Genomic DNA, 23437 nt, shown 5'->3' with positions numbered 1-23437 from the left:
TCCCAAAGTAAACAATCCACTCCAACGGGTCCAGAGACGAGATGGTCCCAAACATCCAAAACCAGTTTGGAGATTTCAAAATAGTTTGCAAATTTTGTGGAAGGACAATTTGCTATGGTGAGCAAAGTATTAAACTCATCAACCGTGCTGGTGACAACCACAAGTGCCAAAACAAACCTTAATTTTTTCCAGATTTTTTTTGCTCCACTTGAGCCGTTTACAATTCCCTGTTTTTTCTTTGTCCCCATAAAAATTCCAAAAAATATATAAAATTGTTCATAAAAGCCAAAAAAAGTACAAAATGTTCCAAAAAACAATAAAAAAAATACAAAACAACAAAAAGAATAAAAAAACAGTTCTTTTTAGAACGACCTCCAATTTATAAAAAAATGCTACATTTTTTAAAAAATCTGTCATTCTTTTTTCCCCATGGTACGCTCCCTGGTGCGCGTACCGGGCGCTCCCCCCGTGCAAATCGAAGGCCCCCACATCAAACCTAGGGGGTCAGGAGGGTCTTCCCTGCCCCCTTTTGGTCATTTCCCCCTTTGTTTTTGCCACCTCTTGTGTCTCGATCCTACAGAGACACAAGATGGCAGCCTCTCCGAACTGTGACACCCGAGAGCCAATCAGCTTTCCGCTCGCGAACTCACGTAGCGCGCTGGAGCGCGTCCCGGTGCGCGTACCGGGGCGTGCTTATAGATATATATATTTTTTGGAACCTAAATTACTCAAAATCCACTGGAGCACATATCTTGAGACATAGCAAAGGCACATCGGGCTAGCAGTCCCTACTATTTTGCCAAGTTTGGTGGAAATCCATTCAGCCGTTCGGGCTAAAAGTGAGTCCAACCGCCCTATGGAAATTAACATGGGGAAAACACGTTTTGGGACCCCCCTTTTATCTCGGCGCCCGCTTGACAAATCCCTCCCAAACTTTCAGGGAAGGAGCGACCGCCAGTAGGTAATATATGTGTGTATATATATATATATATTCCATTCCTTCCTGCTTCTCCAAGCACGGCACGCAGGACACAAGGACACAAGGACCACCACACAGCTTCTCCAGTACACAGAGTTAGTTTATTTTCACCTTCTGTTTTCTCTCTGGCATGACGCGTTTCGGGTAGACACTACCCTTGAACACATAACGGTTCAATGGTACAGAGGACCTTTAAATACTCATTTTCAACTTTTTGGCTAAGCACACCACGTGGTTAATAGAAAGTGAAAACATACTTGTAAAGGATAGGGTAAGTGATTACTTCATTATTTTTAACACCTTGGCTGCTGGCAGTTTTCCCGTCCTGTGCTGGAAATTGCCATTTTGCTGGTGTCATGACGAGCTCAGCTCGTCATCAGCACAGCTCAACTGTGCATCATGACGAGCTGAGCTCGTCATCAGCATCAAAAGGGTTAAAGCACATTTATGATATATTTCTTTCAAAATGTATCAACAGCGCTAATACACATTATAACAGCATAAATGCGTTTGCAGTAAACACGGACTGAATTTGTGCAAATTTACATGAATAAATTAGTGTGGCATATATTGTTGCATTGTAAATAATCTAAAACAGAATTCTAAAACTATTTACTATGTACACATTAAAAACTGTATAGAAAAATATATATATTTCCACATAAAAGTCTATATCACTATTACTTAAATAAATGTACACATATCACAAATAATTACAAATAATTATAAGTTCTTACAGCATGAATGCTAGAAAATATGTGCAAAATTATGCCATTCTGTAAACTTGACTACTCTCCTTCCATGTAGTACCTTGATGTGATTTTCTCGGTACTGATTTTTGTGCAAATTTCCTGCCTCAATGCAGGCACATATGTGCAAATAAGCCATCTGTGCAAAAATATAAATTATCATACATCCAAGTGCAAAAATTACTAGATTAATTCATCTTAGCTATTGACAACTGGTCCCAGTTGTCATGAAAAGCTCACTCCAATTCCTCTATCAAAAAAGTGCTAAGTGCTGTACAAAAAAAGGTGAGTCAATGCTAAAAAATATTGCATTAAAAAATATATATATATATACAGTGAAGCTTAATGCATGCTTGTATATTCTCAATTACACATATCCATACACATATTATAAAAACTAATTGTATCCAAAAAGCAGCCAGCAGGGCAATACAAATAGATTTTTTCTTTCTTTATTTCTTTTATCACACAACTCATAGAACTTGTATCCATATGGTATGAGTCGCTTTCATGCGGTCAATTCCATTAGTCTTATCCAAGTCAATCATAGTTGGGTAGCCAAGTTCTTGTTAACTATGATCCACAGATAAAAGGATAACCAATCCTGCACACAGTGTTCAATCTGAATACTTGATTGAATCCAGATTGTGGTCTATAAACTTCCCCTAGGTCCTCCCCCATCGTAGTGTATTTGTTGTTCAATCTGAATACAACTGTTCAGGGAAAGCCAAGTTCCTCAAGATATTAAAGCCCTGCTACCTATGTAATGCCCTACTATGGAAACTCTATACGTCTATTAAAGCCCTGACAGTCACTAAACCTACATTGAGAAATGAAGTTGATATAAGTAGAAAAGTGGGCACTGTTAACACGTTTTACCCTATGGAGAGAGTATACACTATATCACACTGTTTGTAGACAGTGAAACTCTCATGAGAAATACACCACAGCGTATTACAAAGTATCTACTAAACACAGTGTACACTCTATGCAAAATGTGTCCAAAGAGCAACTAATCACTTAAAATAACCAAGGTCTGTAGGTGCTAAAGATCATACTACCTGCAGCCTTCATATTGTAGTGAAAATGTTACAGATAACCCATCTTCTGAAGCAAAGCATGCACATGTGCGTAGGTTAGTACCTGGTGCACACAGTCTTCTATGTTATGTAGAAATTGTCATGCAGAGACGATTTTATCTAATAACTAAGGGCTGCTTACAATATTTAGTATGTATTGTATTGTATTGCAAATGTATTTATATAGCGCTTACTACCCCTGATGAGGCATCTAATCGCTTTTGGCGAGTAGCACACTACTCCATAACCAAAAAAGGATTAGTGGTGAATTAGTATAGGAAAATATAAATTAGTTTGACCTGCAGACATGTGAGTCTGTTAGTTGTATTGACAAGGATATCATTATAGTAGGAGGAAGTGTGGGATGAGTAAAGAAGAGATAGAGGGGTGAAGGCTCTTTAGAAGTGGGAAAACCTTAGATATTCACTGAACAATCAAAGGTTAGAGGGACATTTTAGTTAGGCTCAGATTTCACTCATACAAAACCAGTGACATTCAGGAGTTATAGTTACCTAAGCTAACTTAAAGCTTACAATCCCACAATAAACTGATTATAACCTCACATATTAAATCACTCATCACATGGTCAGTGACATCACTGATAACATCTCAAATGGCATCACTGATGACATCATCCACAGAACCCCTCACACATCCACTCACAGACTCATACCCACCCTTAGCCACTAGCCCTAGATTATGTAGAATATTTGCCCTGTTGGAAATTTTTTTTGCAGAACAACAAAACTTGTGTGCAACTTGCTGTACCGTGCACTCAGAGTTACTCTTCAATACAAAGATTTATAATCCGCAAAGCTCCTATGATGCATTAGGAGCACATATGTTTTGCAAAAACGTTCACCCATTAGCTGGGTCCCGGCTGTACAAAATTAGGTAGGCAAGTAATATGTTTCTTACCTGCCACTATGTAAACTATAAAACAAACTAGCACACTCATTTGATGATGTCATCAGTGATGTCATCAATGATGCCATTTGAGATGTCATCAGTGGTGTCATAAATCATTTCATAGATCATGTCATTAGTGATGTCATATGTGAGGTCGTAAGCAGTGCATGGCTGGTGCGCAAGTTATAGTTAGTGCTGCTAACTATAACTGGAGAATTTCTGTGTTTTTTTTGTTCAAAATGTTAATGTAGTCATTGACAAATTCACCTAACTATAACGTTACTTTAACCTTAGTTTTTTTCAGTGAATTTCTATGTTTTCTTAACATATACAGTAATATTAAACTACCATACACAAATGCAACCCACTGGCGGCCCTTGGCCTGTGGCCAGGTCCTTCGGCCAGCCCCTCCTCCATACAGCCAACCCCAAACTGCGTCCGGCCTTTGGCCATGTACAGTGGGGGCTCGGCCATAGGACCTGGCCCTGGGGACCCCTTGCCCCAGGGCTACTTGTTTCTCTCTCAAATGACGGGAGTGCGTAAAGGAATGTGTGAATAGTAGGGTGCTTGGGAGTGCCTGGTCTCTCCTTTCAGACCTCTAGCTCAAATGACAGGTGTGCTTATAAGTGAGTGGTGAGGGACTGGCCTCTCCTTTCAGATCTCTCTCTCAAATGACGGGTGAGCGTAGTAGGGTGTGTGTATGGATGGGGCTCTCCTTTGAGACCCCTCTTTTGGGTGATGGGTGTGCATAGTAGGTTATGTGGAGGAACTGACCTCTCCATTGACACCTCTTTCTCAAAAGGTGAGTGTGCGTAGTAGTGAATGGAGAGGGACTGGCCACTCCTTTAACACCTCTCTCTCAAATGACAGCTGTGCATAGTAGGGTGTGTGGATGGACAGGCCTTTCCTTTCAGACTTCTCTCTCTGAAGATAGGTGTGAGTAGTAGGGTGTGTGGATAGACTGGCCTCTCCTTTTAGACTCCTCTCTAAAATTACAGATGTCCCTAGGAGGGTACGAGGATTGACTTACCTCTCTACTGAGACCCCTCTATTGTATGATGGCTGTGCATAGTAGAGTATGTGAAGAGTCTTATCTCTGCTCAGACCTCTTCTAAAGCTGATGGGTGTAAATAGTTGAGTCAATAAACAGCCTCTCCAACAAGCCTCCTTCCTACAGTAACAAGTCTACATAATAGACTGCATTCAAAGATCACTTACTCTTTCCTATTTTTCACGATTCAGAGAGAAGCACCTGAGATTGTCATTTAAAAAAAAATGAATTAACCTTCTACTCATCACAGTACTTATCTCTTATACACTTCCTCTCAATAACAAGGGGAACAATATGCATTCCTACTAATATTGAGACATCACCTACTCATTTTTACCATTCATGATCCCGAAAAAAGTACCACAAGATCATAAATTTAAAAAAAAAAACAATATACATTTATTTTTGTCACAGTAGTTACCCTAGACACCTCCTCTCTAAATCTAGGGGGAGAGCATGTCTTTCTATTACTCCTTTATATAGCTTTTTTACTTCATGCCCACACCACCTCCAATGTTTTACAGTAAACTGTAATGGCGTCCATTTCATTTCTAAGATTCCAACAGTCAGCCAAACAGAGAGCTCGCTCTCTAGAAACTCACGGGAGCCATTCACGTCTGCTAGATCCTGAAGGCTCATGGAACAAACAAGCCTCTCAACAAATCGAGGGCCTCCGTTTTTGATTTTGTACTCTCGCTGGACTCCTGTGAGACTCTCCGGAACCAAAGTGCCAAAATACACAATTATTTTTCACCCTTAATTTCTCTAAAACTACTGAGCAAATGTACTCCAAATCACAACAAGCACAATCTGCAGAGCAACATATAGCTTCCTGCGAGTTTGGTGTTTTTCCATTCTGCAGTTTTTGCTGTAGTCCGTCCTAAACATGTCGATGGAAAATGTATGGGGCTTTTGTGTTTTAGGCCCCCCATTTTTCTTAGCTCCCGCTTGATGGATCACCTCAAAACCTTCCATTCACAAAGTAGTCAAAACGTAGCACCTTTTCGGACAGTTTTGTGGAGATTCGTCAAATGGGGCCAAAGTTACTAGCAACACAAAAAAAACTTTTTCTGTGGAAAAGCAATTCTAACTATAACTACCTAGTATACCTCTAGGTAGTATATATCTATATATAGCTAGATGGCTAGATAGATAGATAGATAGATAGATAGATAGATAGATAGATAGATAGATAGATAGATAGATAGATAGATAGATAGATAGATAGATAGATAGATAGATAGATAGATAGATAGATAGATAGATAGATAGATAGATAGATAGATAGATAGATAGATAGATAGATAGATAGATAGATAGATAGACATAATGTAATTAGGGAGATCTCCCAAAACTCCTAAATTGTTGTTGCTTTACTACCCTATTCCCTTATCAACCCCTAAACCTTACCCCCTATACCATTACCCACCAATACACCATAAAATCCCTTACCATCCAATACCCTTATACACTTACCTGATACATATTTACCATATTGTTGTAAAGGCATTTGTGGTACAGTAATATGCCGGGTAGACCCAGTGTGGTAAAAGGCCTTGCGTGGTAAAGAATGCATGGTAAAGGTATTGCATGGTAATTGGAGCATTGTAAATGCTGTTTCGTCTCCAACTGAGGTCACTAAAAAGAACGCCTATTATTTTAAAAACACTACACTTTGACTCAAAATACTCCTGAGCCCCAGTCACTCTCCTGAATATGCAAAATCGTCTATGGAACAATGCTGACTACAATTCTCTCTGCTGTCTTCAAAGCTGAAGCCAATATCTCCCTGTAGAATGAAAGGAAAATCATGGTTTAAACACCTGATGAAAACCTTCAGTATTTCAATGCAATCTTCAGTCTGTTTCTCTAGAAACAGAAACAGAAGAAGAAAACCTCAGCACACAACATCACTCAAGTAGCCTTCTGCAAGGCCTTCCACCACCACAACTTCGTAGAGACGCAGCCTTCCTACCCATCAGAGCATCACTCTTCCTCCTGTCTCAGCCAAACCTTTAACAGACTTATTCTCGGCCTTTAACCTACTCAACTCAACTTAAACTATCTGGTTCTTTAAAATGTTACCTGCAGTCCCCCTGGCAACTACATTCTTGCAGTCAAAAAGGTCCTGACCTCAGCTAAAATGTATCATACAATACAAGAGGCAACACGTATCAACTGCCCTCCTCCAACGAACCAAATTTCTTTATTATACACTCCACTCTCTTTGAATATATAATCTGTCTGATTATCTCTAGCACACCAGACTCCTCTAATCAAAAGACCTCTCAAACCTCCTCACATAAAGCTTCATACTAACTCTGACAAGATTTAGTAGGACAGTCCAGTCTTACATGATATAGATTCCCTTCTTGTCTTGTCAAAATAAACATCCTCTCAGCAGACCTGAATGAAACAAGGTACATTTATCATACCTTTACTCACAGCATCACCCCGCTAAGACTCTGATGCTTTTTAAAAGCTCCATGAAACAAAACACCACCTCAGCACAAGATAAACTTTTCTAGTCTGACTGAAATCAACATAATCTTTCTTCTTGAAGAAAATAACCCACAAATCCCTCACAATCACTCTAAAGAAGCATCCAATATTCCTTCCATCATGGGTCAAAGAAACAAAAAGAATCAACCAGCAACTCCAGAAGATGCAACCTGAATAACCTCAGATGATTCACACCTCGGCCACTTCTTGCTCCTTCACCAGTCCTCAGTCAAATGCCTATTGCACAACTGAAATTCTCCAAAACTGGAAAAAGAGATCGCAGTTGTTATGTATCACTGACAATAACTTAAATCTTTGATTTACCTCACAGAGATATAGCTAAATGAGGATTCCCAATATGCCTTTGTACTCCTGCCCCCACAGGAATACTCAATCATCTGCCTTGACCAAACTAAGAAATTAGGTGTTGGAGTGGCAATCATCCACAAAAACTCAGAGCAGTGGAACAAAAATGGTACCTAAACCTCTCAGTACTAAACTTGAAAAACATACATAAAGAGAGCAAAATTAGATTGCTGATCAGCACCACAAATTGACATAAAAAGCCATTCGAGGTATTTAAATAACCCACATATCCCCCATCGATTTGCCTAGCCAAGTACAATTGCAAGAACTCTTCTTTCAAGCAAAAATTGGCAAATTAAAGCCTCTCAATCACTGGCTCCTACCTCTCCAATCACTTTGACCATATCCAGAAATCCTGATCAAATTCAACAAAATCAAACAACCACAGCTGTACAGCCTGCAAAGATATCAACAATTATGAGCAGGTATCGAATCTACTCTTCATAACCAAGGCTCTTGAAAGCTGTATCCAAAATGCAATCTAAAACAATTAATTGTTGTAATTGTCTAAAGCAACCTTCCTGATGACTCCCAGCCAGTCTGTTTATCTGGTTGTAGCACAGAGACCTCCTATTCTTAAAACTGCCCCTGATGCGCTCTTTATTCTGGACAAAGGAGACTCTTGGCTCATCATTCTCTACAGTCTATCTGTGGTTCCAACATTCTCAACCATCCCATTCACCTGAACATTCAAGATGGAAGGATGGGCATAAGATCAGTGGTTCTCAGTGTTTCTCTTCATACCCAGGCAACCACTTCTGATCCACAAAATTCAAAAACACCATATCCAACCCACTCCTGTTCAACAAGCTATATATGTAAACTTTGGTTGTCTTGATAAAAACATCAACATTCCCTATTACTTCTACATGAACAATGCTAGGCTATACCTAAAGTGTCCTCCCCAAGAGACAACTAGTCTCCTGCTCTCAACCTGGAAAGGGTACATGCTTTGAATACCCACTGCCATCTCAAACTGCCCATTCAAACGTGGACTTCTTATTGAAAAAGGTATACTCCTGAAAATTAGACTTAGAATAAAAACCTCCTCTCCGCTGAAGACTACAAACAAGTTGTCCATTGTTACTGCTATCCATAATAGCCCATTGCAACTCTTGGCTTACAGGCATCACAGATCTTCATCTAGTCCCCTTGAAAGCTATTTTCAATTCAGGTGTGAGATTGGTCTCAGGCACCAGGAACTCTGGCCAAATGAGACTTCCATTGGCTCTCATTTGAAGCTAGAATAACCTTAACACTTGCCTGAATTAATCACATACTGTTACACTTGTAAAACTCCAAGTTAACTGTGAAAGATATGTGTCATCCCTGACGGGCAACATCAGCTGTGCAGTACCTATTTCTTTCTCTTGGAGCTGCTTCTATGCATAAATAAGAGGAACCACGAGCAATCAGTCACTGGACCTGCACCTAGGCTATGGAACTTTATTCCACCCAGTTTCTGGACAAATCCATCCGTTGTAATCTTTAAAACTGAGATGAAAAAATACCTTTCGTGATTCACCTCTCAAACTAACTGACGTACGACTCTCAGATACTACTCCCATGGCTTAAATCCTCATCATGTCTTCAATACTTCCCCTCGATTGTTTTTGTGAATAGGAATCATGTGAATCTCATTATATGGATAATGCTTAACTTGAAAATCGAAGGGATATATTCTCACGAATGTGCAATAATCATCACCAAAATCGGTTAACACAATGTTTCATATCGCCATCTATTGCTGGAAAATAACTCTGACTTAACATCATATTCACAACACGGTGGTAACATGCGATAGTTTTCTGATAACGCGTGAAATGTCTGCGATAAAGTCACCGGGATGGCAATAAAAATCTAAACCCCAACGTGAAAAAAGTTGCGTTGGGCCACACCGCTATAAAAAAAATCTGTGATAATCTTCGCCAGGCCTGCAGTTCACACACGTCAGGTGGGAAAAATCACAATTAAAGTGGAGAAAAAAGGAAAAAAAAAACAATTGTGAATCACAATGAAGGGATGCCGGAGCAAGCACAGAGGACAACCAGAACCCCATTACCCCCACAGAGGACCAGCCCAGGACCTCAGGGTCAGGGAAGGGCAAGGACAAGAAGAAGAGGAAGACGAGGTTCAGTCCGCAGGAAAACAGGATCCTGGTAACCAAGGTGATAGAACACCATCAACTTCTGTTTGTCACCTCCACTGTGTCATTGGCAAATAAAAATGGAATATGGCAGTCCATCGTGGACAAAGTGAATGTAGTCTGAGTGCTGAGGAGGACAATGGAAGCGGTCAAGAGGCGCTAGAATGATGTGGAGCACAAAACCAAGTAGAAACTTGCCAACAACCAGAAGGCATCAATGCAGACTGGAGGTGGGAGTCCAGCGCCACAGGAGGAGCTGGATGAGATGGAGGAAATGGTGTCCACAGTCATTAGTGTGGAGATGGTGGCAGGAATTGGGGGAACGGACACTGCTCAACATGACCTGACACAACAGCAACAGGGTGAGTAATGACCAGGGACTGGGAGGACGGGGGAGATGGGCACAATGGCACAAATACACAATTAGGTACAGCACAGTGCACACCCACAATGACTCTGGAGCATGTTTCTGATCCCCTTGGTACACTGCAGCACACCAAGAATAAGCAAGTAGGCCCCGTCGACTATGTGCCCAGAGGGGGCTCTTCCCACACACCACCGATCTCACAACCAACCCATGCACATGTCCTAAACCCAGCAAAGTGGCATGTCTGTGAACAACACTGACAATGCAAGCGACACTGAATGACGAATAGCATTGCTGCAGTTAAAATATCAGGAAATGTTGCACGCCACAACCCTGAGGTGGCTGAGTGTGGACCACATCTGTAAAGGAGCAGGTCACACTCAGACACATCCATGTGCACAAACAACCCCTGTTGTCAACAACACATCTGCGGACAAACCATGCCCCAGACTCACAACTCCCACCAAGAGCTCAATGTACCCAAGTCTGCAACATCTCAGCACTGTATAAGCACAGATGTCAAAGGCACACTGCCTGAAAGGGAAAAGGGGCAGATAAATAAGAGCTGCAGGGGCGACTCTCCCAAAATGCAACACACACACATAACATGCAGAGCTCATCAACATCGACAACAATGTGGTACAAACCACAACACGTTCACATCAGAACAGATGACACAACTGGTGCTGCTTGTGTGTAGAAACTGGCCAATCACATTTGGCATAGCAGGGAAATGTGAGTTGATAATGTACAAGTACAAACACACATCAGTGCTGTTGTCGAAATGTCCACTGTCCCGCAACAAATAGGCAGCACCTCCCAGACCGTCACAATGTACATTGTCATGCAGTCTGTATGTAAACATGTACAATGCGTCAACATACATGTGAACACAATGTTAAACTGCATCTCCCCTTCACATTGCAGAGGGAGAATCAACACTTCCTGCAGATCAGACCCAACAACTCTTCACTGATGATGAAGAGGACCTCACCACCTTCGACCCCGATGCACTCCAACAGCTCATGGACAGCCTTGGCATCCCACCTCCAGGAGCAGGGCAGCCCAGCTGCATCAAGGAGACCCCACCCTCTGCACAGACCACACAGCAGGCAGCACCCACCTCCACGGCTACCTCCCAGGACCCCCACGAATAACACATGGCCTTCCAACACTGTGTGTTGGGGTGCCAGGAGAAGATGGCTGAACAGGTACGGGTGGGGTAGATGCCATACATGGGTGTCTAAGTCCCATAAGGGACACCTCATAGTCCCTAACGGACACCCACAGTCTGCTCCATGCTCACCAACAATCTATGACTGACATCGCTGGAGTCCTGTCTCGGAGACAAGAACAACTGTCTAGTCAGAGTGGCTCCAGCGATGTCACCCGGGAGTTGGGACACGTGCGGAGGATCATGAAGAACATGGAGCGGACGCAGGTGGAAGAGCGGCTGCCACGGCTGCACACCAGTGAGAGGTAGCTGGGTTCTTCAATGCCCTGCATTGCTGCCAGAAGGCCTGGCGCGGATGAATGCTGCTGCTACCACTCCATCCACATCTCCGCCCCCTGAAGTGTCAGTGCCACACAGTGCAGCGGACATACCACCTCCGGCCCGATGTGTCACTGCCACACAGTGCTGGAGACAGAACACCACCACCCACATGTGAGGCACATGAAACAGCAGTGAATGAAGATGCGGATGAATCTGCCTTACTGGTAAGAAGGAAGCAGTAGCATTCATCTCCGCTATATGGCCTGTTTCTGCTTGTTGCTGCCCTCTGCATCATCACCTTCCACTGTCCCCGATACACTCTGCAACACTAGCCTTTGACTTCGACATGGACTGCCATATTCTGTTTGGTTACCAATGAGACAGCAATCAGACTGCAGACTGAACTCTTCCTCTTCCGATGAACTTGTCATTCTCCAAAGGACTCTGGCTGGCCCTCGACGGGGCAAAAATGTAAAGTGGGGTTTTCATGGCCCAGTACTGTTCCAGCTAAAACACTCCACTGAATGTGCATTAAACATTCATATTTACACAGATGTGTCATGTCTATGATCATTCAAGTGCGCAATATGGATAAATGTAGGGTCAGTGATTGCCCCTTACATCCATGTTGCTCATGTTGTGGGACTTCAGTTACAGGGTGCAACATTACCAATTGCGGTCTGGGTGGCGACAACACTACAACACAGACACACGCATTAGTTACTTCCTTGTCCAGCCCAGGACAGAACCATGCCCAGAGCCCCGGGGTCATTATTCACACCTCTACGCTGGACTGGCATACGCCAGGCCAGCCCACTCAGCTTACGCTTACAGGGAACGAAGACAATGCTACATGTCCCAGGACTTCCCTGTATTGACCTGCTAATCACAGGTCTAGTTGTCAGCATGCCACTGCCACTCCCTGAGGGCTGGTTTACACCCACACCACACCCATCCAGCACAGGCTTCACAGGACATGTGATCCTGCCAATAGACAGGGCCAGGTGCACATGCTCAAGGCCATTTCCACTGTCTATCTGGGTGTATCCATGTGGTTATTATTTATGCATGAAGGCCTAGGGCCCTACCACATCACATTCCCTACTGCCTGAAGTGACATCATGGCGGTCGCACCACGATACTCAATCGTAAAGGGCCCATGACTTGAGGTGCACAGAGTTGGTGGCAGCCGAGGCACTTTGGCAGACACGGGCCTCCTGCCACGTGGCGATGACTTAAGGTGCACTGAGTTAGTGGCATCAGAGCTGAGCAGGTGTGCAGCCTGCGATGATGCGTTGGCCTCAATACGCTGTCCTGGCATTCCAGGTTTGATTTGAATTGTGATCCCAGCTGGACCGCAGTGTGCGCCAAAGACAGCAGGCTGCACAGACATGACTACACGGCACGGTGCAGCAGGGTGCGCTGGGGGCCTGTGGCGTGGAATCCAGCGACCGCTGACTAGGTAGCATGGCACATGGTGGGCCCTCCTGGAGACATGCCGGTGGTGGCAGGTGAGCATTGAGGTCTGGCTGCACAGGGTTGGGCAGTCATCGCTGGACGGCAGACCAGTCTGGGGACCAGGGCTGGGGTGTTTGCGGAATTTGCAGGAATCATGCACACTGCCTGGGATGTTTGTGACGACATTGGTGAACAGGCCCCGGTGGTCCAGTTCTGCTTGCAAATTGTTGGAATGTATGTGGTTTCTGTTTCAGTAATTGTGTGCAGTGTTGGCAGGGGGCACAAGTAGTACACGTGTGCTGTCAATTGGCACCAGCACGTGCGGGAAGCCTGCTATGGCGTAGTTCCCTTGCTTGGTCCCCAGCTGTTCCTGCATAGTGTGGGTGAAGTGAAGGTGCAGGGGTATCAAGCTGATACAAACCGTGATGCTTACAGGTGTGATAAATCCTGCCTAATGAGACCACAACAGAAGTTCGTGTGGTTGTAACCTGCCTTTACTTACTACGAAGGTTACGACAACACAAACTACTGTTACGGTCTTTTCGTGCAGGATTTATCATACCTGTAAGCATTACGGTTTGTCCAAGTGCAATACACTGTAACAGTTTACGTTTGTGAACATACGGATGTTTGGCCATTGTTACCATTTATCCTACGGGTTTCTAAATACAGACTTTTGGAATATGGAATTGTATTTTAGATTTCACAGATGATATGCAATTAATTGGATCCACAAGTAGCCTTGATGAAGTTCCCCGTTTGGAATGGAACTCTTTGGCTGATGTTTTTCTAATAAAGTACTGTTTTTCCACTGTTGACTACTGCACTTCATCACCTGGCGCACCCTTTTCAGAAACCACAATCTTGGATCTGGAGCACAGAGGTCCCAGGGGTTGGTGTTGGTTGCGCAGGAACACTACAAATTGGGACTAGCATGTGGTGCGGATAAGGGGGTCGGGTGTTGCTTTTGTGAACATGCATCCAAGACAAGTGGAGGAAGTTTGATAGGGCTGGCTGTGAGACTCCTCCGACTCTGGCAGTTGTTGGTTGGAAGGTACCAGAGGCCAACAGGTGCAGTATAGCCAGCAGCTTTGTCTGCAGAGGGATGTTGGTGGTCTGTTGTGTTGGTACCGTCAGCCTGTGGGCAATCTGGGTCAGGACGCGGAGGATGGTTGTCCTTTTGAGCCTGTAGTGGGCAATGACATCCTCTGGTGTTTAGTCTCTGAGGCTTGTGCGTTTTCGGGAGGTCCACTGTCTTGTTCTGTGCTGCCCCAGTGGTAATCCGGAGGGGGTCCCGGGGGTTGTGACGGTGGGTGTTGTGGCCCCCTGGGGTCCCCAAGCTGCATGATCATTTGCTCCATGGCATCTGTAGGTCTTCAGATGTGGCTCCGGGCTGGGTTCCCTTTCGTACTGCAGGTAGTCGTCCTGCTTAACACCAGTAAAAGGCAGGTGTTAAATCCCTGCGCCTTATCGCCTGTTTTTATATCGCATTGTAGATCCGGCCGGTCGTTGAGAATATCCCAAAGTGGTGTTTTTGCGTGTTTTTGTACGGGAACGCATACTCTGCATATCATTAGCGTTAGTTGTTGCTCTCATCCGTGGCAATGTTTTTTGCGGAAGTTATCACTGGAAAACTTGCGATATCGACAGTTTGCACCAGCTTGGGAATGGGGTGATAATTCTTTCGCCACCTATTCGGCTATAAGTCCTTGAGAATATGCCCCTAAATTGTTCTTTAAACAGAGTTAAACTCTATGTAATATGCACAAGAAGCGCTCAAGATTTGCGTAATTTTCATTTGTTTGCAATGTAAAATTTACTGAATATTACATGAAATTAGAGGTAATTAGGCATAATGAAAATTCGTCATTTAGCACTCTATTATAGTACGATGCGCCTCACGTTCATTTTTGATGCGATGACGCATTTCATGCTAAAAGTAACTTGAAAAGCAAGTTTGTTCTAAACAATAACCACTTACATTCTAGTTTTTCGCGTTGCTCTTGCAGTGTAATTATCCAACGGGACTTAATGCCATACTTTCAGGAATTTTGCGTAACAAGAGGGATGTGAAATTCCCGAAATTATTCCAACTATGTCGGCATAATTTGAACTTTACACCAGGCCATATGACATACTTTTCAACCTTTTCACACTTTGTTGTTATGTCTCAGAACCCCAACCAGATCATAATATAATTGAACCCGCCGTGTTTATATAAATAGATACCTTGATTCTCTGGGAAACAATTTGCCACCCTTTCAGATTTAGATCGCACTGTACAAAACCACAAAAAACAAAGTTCATTGAATACATAGTTGCAAAATATCATACTGCTTGGCTTGGAACCATTTCCAACAGCCCAACAAGCAAACTTAAATGCTCCCCATTGATTTAAGTGGGATCACACTACCTGAAAATCGCCCTCATCCTCCAAAAAATGTTTACCTCTTTTAACTTTCACAGGGTAGCTGTGCAGACATGTTATGGTATCAGCCTGGACACTCAAAAGGTACAGCTATTCACCAAATGGATAAAATAATAGCAAACAATTCAGTAAAAAAAAGGAAATGGATGAAAACAGCGATCCACACCTGCAACAAACATGATAAGTTCCACCACAAAAGTATATCCCCAATCAGCAGGAGACTACATTTTTGTCCTTTTTGGGTCCAGATGGGTAGGACAGAAGACTCCAGTGTAAAGTAATAGCCCAAGTACCATTGTCACACAAGCCCAAGGAATAATAAGCGAAGCATTGGCCTTTGGTGACTCACAAGCCTGAATTTGCTATATTTCCACCAAGTGGAACCGCACACCTACTCACCCTCAAGTCTGCAGACCATCTCCAACCATGCATATTCGAAACCATCACAAAATATATTCTGTATGATCTTAATCAATCAAGTGGAGGGTTTAATTTACTTGATTAGAGTAGATCAAACCAGTAAAATCAAATGTTTACAAACTATATGGCAACATGCACTATAATTCCAAGATGTACCATGAACCGTTCTGTGGAATGATTTGTCAGAAAAAAGGGACAGCATTAAAAACATCCACATTTAAATACAAAATGATGCGCATGTGTAGAGCTACCATAAGCTTTTCTCTGAGGTATGTAGTACAGAAGTGGAATCAATAGAATATGTTTAAAAAGAGGAGACAAATGGCCTGAAATGGTATGGTAAAATCTGATTTTGAGATTGTAAAAGGTTTTCGATAACAGAAAAGGATGCTGTGGACAGAGGACAAATAGGTTCAATTAATCAAGATGAGATAACTGTTCTGAGAAAAATGTATCCGACAATCACTACCACTTACTTTAGTATACAACAGTGTGGTATTGCCTCCTAGGTGTCGAATTGTCTTTTTTGATGATGCAACAAAAAATACAAGAGATTTCATTGTTCTTTTTTTGTGCAGTTATCAATCTATGCAATGGGCAATAATGATGTGCTTGGGGGAACCCAAAATGTCTTATGGCTTATGGGTTTTTTTTGTTGCCATTGTTAATGTTGCCTTCTTAGATTCCTGCATAGGTATAGCCATGTTCTAAGAATTTTTATTCTAAATAGATCAGAAAGTAAAACATTACATACATAAGTGTTCTGTATTGTTCTTTAATAAGCTACAGAGACCTGTGATGTGGTATTACATTTGGTGCCTGCTAGGATAATCGTTTTATGGGGTGAGAAGTGGGGAACTTGCTTGGAAAGTGAAGTATGAGCAATATACAAAACATATTTTCCTCTGGTTTTGATGGAATAATGATTTACCCATTATATGATAAATGCTAATGCTGCAAGAAAGAATGCTTGAAATTTGGAATAACAACGCCTATAACTCAGATTTTAAATTAAAATAATATTTGTTTCTGCACTATTATCATATGCCATAAAAGCACAGTTATCTTAAATACACTACAATACATTATAAAAACAGTTTATAACATTACAATATACATCCAAGGCTCGATTGTAAGCTAACAATATGGTATGAAAATGAATACAACATTCTTTTCCTAAAGTGTATTGCTTTGCAGATATAAGAAACAACATTAAAATATATATATGGCATAGGACTCCATAGTACACAACAAACACATGGCAGCTTTGTGATTCCTAATATGGTATGCAATAAAAATGGGTTTTGGAAAGAGCTTCCTTAAGTCCAGATAAAACTGACAAAAAAGCACAATGTGCAGAGTGCTCTGTTTTGAGGTTCCGCCACACGAGCACTGATTAATATTGGAAAAGGAAACCAGGTGGTGTGCAGTGTTGAACCCCATTCTGGTCAAGACAAAACAATGTTGCATATATGTCACCCAGGCCAAATGAGATTGAAAGCCCTCGAGTAAAGCATAAGACATATATGTAAGTAACTACTGTTTGTTTAATCTCATCAGCAGAAGCTCTCTTTCTTGCCCTTACATCGTACAAAATAGCCTTCATCACCAATTTCTCGAGCGTTAGGATCCTAGCCACGTCGTGAAGCACAGAAAAAACAAATATCGACCTAAGAAAATCATTAATGAAGGACAGCCACAGGAAATTGAGAGTAAAATCTAATTTAGACAATCCCGTATGATTGTCTTTGTAAATTCGGTCACTGATTTAAACCATATTGAGCTTTACAAAGAAATAGGTTTAAGCAGAGTATATCTTCCAGATGGCTCAGTCCTACTGCCCTATTTGTAATGGTAGACGATGCAGAGGGAGGGGTACACAACAGACACCTTAAAAAGGCATCTTTCTCAGCCTGTAAAGGGTTACTAGGCGTGTGAACCCACAAACCCTGCCATAGGTGTCATAGGTGGCAGGAGCAAACACCCACACTTTAATGATGGTAATCATCTCCTTGATGGGTCGACAACAAAGTTTGCCAGAGAATCTAGAAAACTTGGCCCTCACAGACTCTTTTCATCTTCATCCACAAATTCTGTATGTGTTCAACCCAGGAATCATTTCCATAAAAAAGGATGTCCAAATAGCAAAAGATTTTGACCTCAGTTATTGGTATGTCCTCTAAATAAAACGATCTTACATTCTATGAGGTTTTCCCACAAGTTAGTATAAATGGATTTATTAAGCTTTAATTTCTTAGAATCCATTCATCTCTGCAACCGGACGGTGGTCTTTCACAATAGAAGTGCGTCATCTGCATAGAGTAGCACAGGTACTGGACAACCAGCAACAATTGGCACATCGGCCTGCAAGGGCCGAAGAGTATCATCAACCCCATTTATTTTTATTTATTTTTGTTTAATTTTGAAGTACATGAGACAAAAAAAGGAAAATAAGAGCAAAGGGAAAAGCAATCATAAATATATAAAGCATATTATAAAATATCAGTCATCAAATAGCAAAGTGGTGTACTATGAGCATAACGATGGAGAGAAAGAAAGAAGGACAAGAAGGGAAAGAAGAAGAAAGGAAAGAGAAAAGAAGAAAAGAACTAGTGTAAGGGAGTACATATAGAAAGATATGTTGTAAAAGGTAGCCAAAGAAGATCAGATTTAATTTTTTGAGAGAGAGAGAGATGGAGGAAACATTAGCATATCTATGCTCATCACAAATAAAATTCCACAAAGTTAATGAAGATATTTTAGAATTATCTTTCCAGGATGATAAAATAACTTTAAAAGCTAATGCAATGAAAAGGTCAAATAACATGGAAACAGAAATAGAGTCATTAACATCAGGTGAAGAAGAACCTAGAAAAACATTTTGAAACGATAATGTAAGATCACATTTAAATAGTTTCATGCAAATAGGCCAAACAGATTTCCTAAAGGTTAATACATTTGAACATTCATAGAGTAGATGTCTCAGTGTGCCAGTGTCATTGAACAGGACCAGCATAATGTGGAAGAAGATGGGAAAACCTAGCGATAGAAACAGGAGTAATAACAGCTCTATTGTAAAGAAAATACAAAGACTGAGTTATACGTGCAGCAGCAGAAACTTTGAATACCTTAGACCATAATTTATCCCAAGTCACAATAGAAAAAGAAACGGACAAGTCAGTGTCCCATGCAGTTTCAATAGGGGATTTAGGCCTTTCAGTAACATTTGATAACAATAACTTATATACAAGAGCAGCTTTGGGCCTGTGTGTTGGAAATAAAAGAAATAAGGGTGAGGGCGGGGTAAGAGATGGTGTATCAGTTGGAAGGTCAAAAGTAGGTAATTGTGATTGTAAGGCATTTGAAATTATGGTATACTCATTGATACAAGAAGCAGGTAGTTGATAGTGTGCTTGTAGAGCAGGAAATGAAATAACATAATTTTCATGAAATAATTGGTGTACAAAGATAATTCCATTCTCCTTCCAATATTTGTATTGGAATGATTTACCTTTATATTTAAGAAACGTGTTATACCATATTGTAGAGATTAAAAACATTGAAATGGAGTTAAACCATTAGAAAATGTATTATATAAGAGACTCTGGGAATATTTTAAAATAGGTTTATTTAACATGAAAGTACTGTTAGACATAAAAATTACATTCTGAAAAGAAAAGTCTTTTAGTAAGGAGCGTTCAAAAATAATCCATCTGGGAATAGGGGTTTCAGCAAAATCATAGGATAAAGCAAAGGATTGCTTAATCAAAAAAGCAGAGTGATAAGCTTTAAAGTTTGGAAATCGTACACCACCCTCAATCTTAGGGTGAATACTTTTGGAAAGAGCAATTCATGGATGTTTATTGTTCCATAAAATTTTTATACAAGTGGTGTTAATTGGAGGAAAATAGGAGATGGGAATCTGAATAGGCAACATAGATAATGTGTAGAGAACATGAGGCACAATCATCATTTTAATAGTATCCAACCTACCCCACCAGGAAAGATATAGGGGAGACCAAGTGAGAAGGAGTGATTGGATTTTAGTATGTAACACACTAAAAGTGTATTTAATTTTGTTAAACAAAGCGGCGGAAAACCAAATACCTTCAATACAACCATACCTCACCTACAATACCACGAGTTACGAACGACATCTCCTCGTAAGGTTTAGGATGAATTCATTTCATAGATTGGTTACACACCCTACAAGAAACAATTGGGCAAAAGCACTTCCCCCCTGTCCATGTGATGGTCACTCGCTGCAAACTACTTCCCATATTTTATTTTTTTGTATATTTTACTATAACCTTCGAAAAAAATGGCTTGTACCTTTTCTAAGGACTACTGGTTTTAAACAATATCGGCCAGCATTGCTGTTTTTACAATTGCTACAAGGTGAACGTTTGGTTTTCCTAGTGGTAAACTTTCTTAAATCTGTTGTTCGCCATCGCTTAACCCTTGAGCAATCACTAGAACAAACTGAAACCCTAATTTTATAGATTTAACAAATAATGCTTAGATATTTAAGTTCAATTTGCAGGTTGCCAATCAAATTATATTTTTTAGCTTGTAAATAATGTATTTTAAATGTATAAATAATGTTTAATTGATAATTTGTATTTATGAAACATGTATATTTGTAATGTATGCTTTTATGGTTTACAACCAAAATCGAATAAAGAAAAAAGAAAAAGAAAAAAAAAGAAAGAAAAAAAACTTGAACTATATTGAACTTGAACTTGATTTTGGTGGGACTCCAAGCAAAATTAGTATCATAAAATATAAATTGGTAACATATGGAGTTTAAAGGTAGAACTTCTGTCTTTGAAAGGTTTAGTTTATAACCAGAGATACTTGAATATAATCAAACCACATCCAAAAAGGGCGGAAGGGAGTCAATGGGGTTTGACATGTATATTAATATATCATCAGCATATGCAGATATTTTGGTTTCCATGGAGTTATAGGTAAAACCAGAAATATGTGAATTAACACGGATATGCTCCAGGAAAGGTTCAAGGCATAAAACAAATAATAAAGGTGAGAAAGGGCAGCCCTCTCTTGTATCTCTGGGTAGGGAAAAATTAAACAAAAATACAGGCTCAAGGGCATGAGTATCATAATTTAATATAAGAAATAAAAGTAGGTCCAAAACCAAACCATTGTAGAGTTTTAAACAAAAATTGCCAATTTATACGATCAAAGGCCTTTTCGGCATCCAAAGATAGTGCTGCAACCGGAGATTTGTACTTTTTACCATTTGAAATAATATTTGCAAACATTCGGGCATTGTCTGATGCTAACCTCCCCTTCACAAATCCAACTTGGTCAGTTTTAACCAATAGAGGAATAACGGATTCAAGTCGGGAAGCATGAATCTTGGCAAATATTTTCCAATCATAATTTATTAAAGATATAGGGCGTACATTTTTACAATGGGAATGGTCTTTATCTGGTTTAGGAAATACAATAATGAAAGCGTCCATGAAAGAGCCTGAAGCTTTAGCATCCGCAATAAAGGAATTAAAAAGTGTCAAAAGTTGAGGAACAAAAATGGATTTAAAGGTGGTGTAAAATTCAACAGGGAGACCATCGGGACCTGGAGATTTTGATTTTTTTAAAGAGTTAATAGCGTTAGTTACCTCTTGAGCCATGACCTCTCTTTCTAATGCAATAAATTCATCAGGGTGAAAAGGGGGAGAGGGAAGGCCCGAGAAAAAGGTATCTAAAGTTTGATTAGTGGGAAATGTATCATCAGAAGAAAGAGATCGATAATATTCATGAAAAACTTCAGCAATATCTTCGTCTGACGACATAATTGTTTTAGTAGATTCCTTGTAAGATGGGACCAATATTTTTACGTTCAGACTTAATTTTCAGATAGTTTGCTAAAAACGTACCCGCTTTATTCTGACCACCATGATATTTGGATTTCATTTTAGGAAAAACATTACAGGCTTCAATTGTTGCCAATTTGTTGAGTTCAGATTTAGCCGTAATCAATTTATGAAGGGTGGAAGGAGACTTAGAAGTAAAATACGTATGTTCCAATAATTTAAGATGTTGAAATTGGTCGGTATATTTTTTCTGCTTGACTTTCTTTTTATTCGAAACATATGAAATAGTAAAAACATGAAAAGAGGCCTTGAAGGCATCCCAAATATTAGAAATAGAAGTGTCCAGTGGATTATTGAGATAAAAAAATTAATTCATAAAAGTGGTGGCTTCCTTGATGTATACAGTGTCAGATAATAAAAAGTTATTACGTTTCCAGCGACTAAAGTGGAGGGAGGTAAGTGAAAGGTCTAGAACAGCATGAACGGGTGCATGGTCAGAAATAAATATGGATCAAATTTCTGATGTTTGAATAGAAGGAAGCATAGATTTACTAACTAAAATATAATCAATTCTAGAGTGAGTTTGATGCACGTTAGAAAAAAAAGTATATTCAATTGAGTCAGGGTTACATGTCTTCCAAACATCATATAATGAACAAGAGGCAAAGGCCAATTGAAATGCTTTGTGAGATTTATCAGGGTTAAATTTACATTTAGACAATCTAGGATCAATCATTGGTTAAAGTCACCAGCAACAATAATATTAGGGCAGTCTATAGAAGAGAGTAGAATTTTAATATCATTCCAAAACTTAGGGTAAGGTTTAACAGGGCCATAAATATTTAGCAAGACTAGAGTCTTGTTTTGTATGAAAACCTTTGCCATTACCCAAAGTCCATCATCATCATTTTGAGTAGTCAAAATTTGTACAGATAACGACTTATGAAATAATATAGCAACACCCTCTTTTTTGCTAGATGCAGGAGAATAAACAACTTGACCTACCCAATGCCTTTTCAACATAAGTGATTCTGCTTCAGTACAATGAGTTTCTTGAAGAAAAGAGACCTGAGAGTCAAGCTTGGATAAATGAGATAATACATTTTGTCTTTTGACGGGATTACCAAGACCACGAACGTTTCACGTGACAAACTTACACATAATAGTGGGATAGGAGGGTAATACACGAATGGAGGTGATGCACTTCAGGAATACAGCTACAAGAGATAAAACACCACAAATGAGATGTATATACGAAAATTATTGCAAAAGAACACACAGTACTAATATACACATGCGACAATTTGAACATTGTTATCAGAGCAGAACAAATATAGAGAAACCAAGAAAAAATAGACAGGAAGAGATTAAAGAAAGAAAATAGCAGGACACAACAGAAAAAGTAGAAAAGAAAAAGAAAGAAGGAAAAGGAAAGAAAAAGAAGAAAGAAGTAAGCTTAGGAATCCTAACTTTACGAATACTAAATTGAGAAAAATCCTAACTTTAAGACTTCCGGTATTCACAGAAGGCATTTAGGAGTCCTAAAGTTAGGACTCCTAACTTCTGTGAGTACCAAAATGAGTAAGTGCCTTCTGTGAATACCAAAATGAGTAAGTGCCTTCTATGAATACAAAAATAGTAGTAAGTT

The sequence above is a fragment of the Lissotriton vulgaris genome, chromosome 1_1 (genome assembly GCF_964263255.1).
Source record: "Lissotriton vulgaris chromosome 1_1, aLisVul1.2, whole genome shotgun sequence".
NCBI classification, from domain to species: Eukaryota; Metazoa; Chordata; class Amphibia; order Caudata; family Salamandridae; genus Lissotriton; species Lissotriton vulgaris.
Note: the sequence above shows the minus strand (reverse complement) of the source record.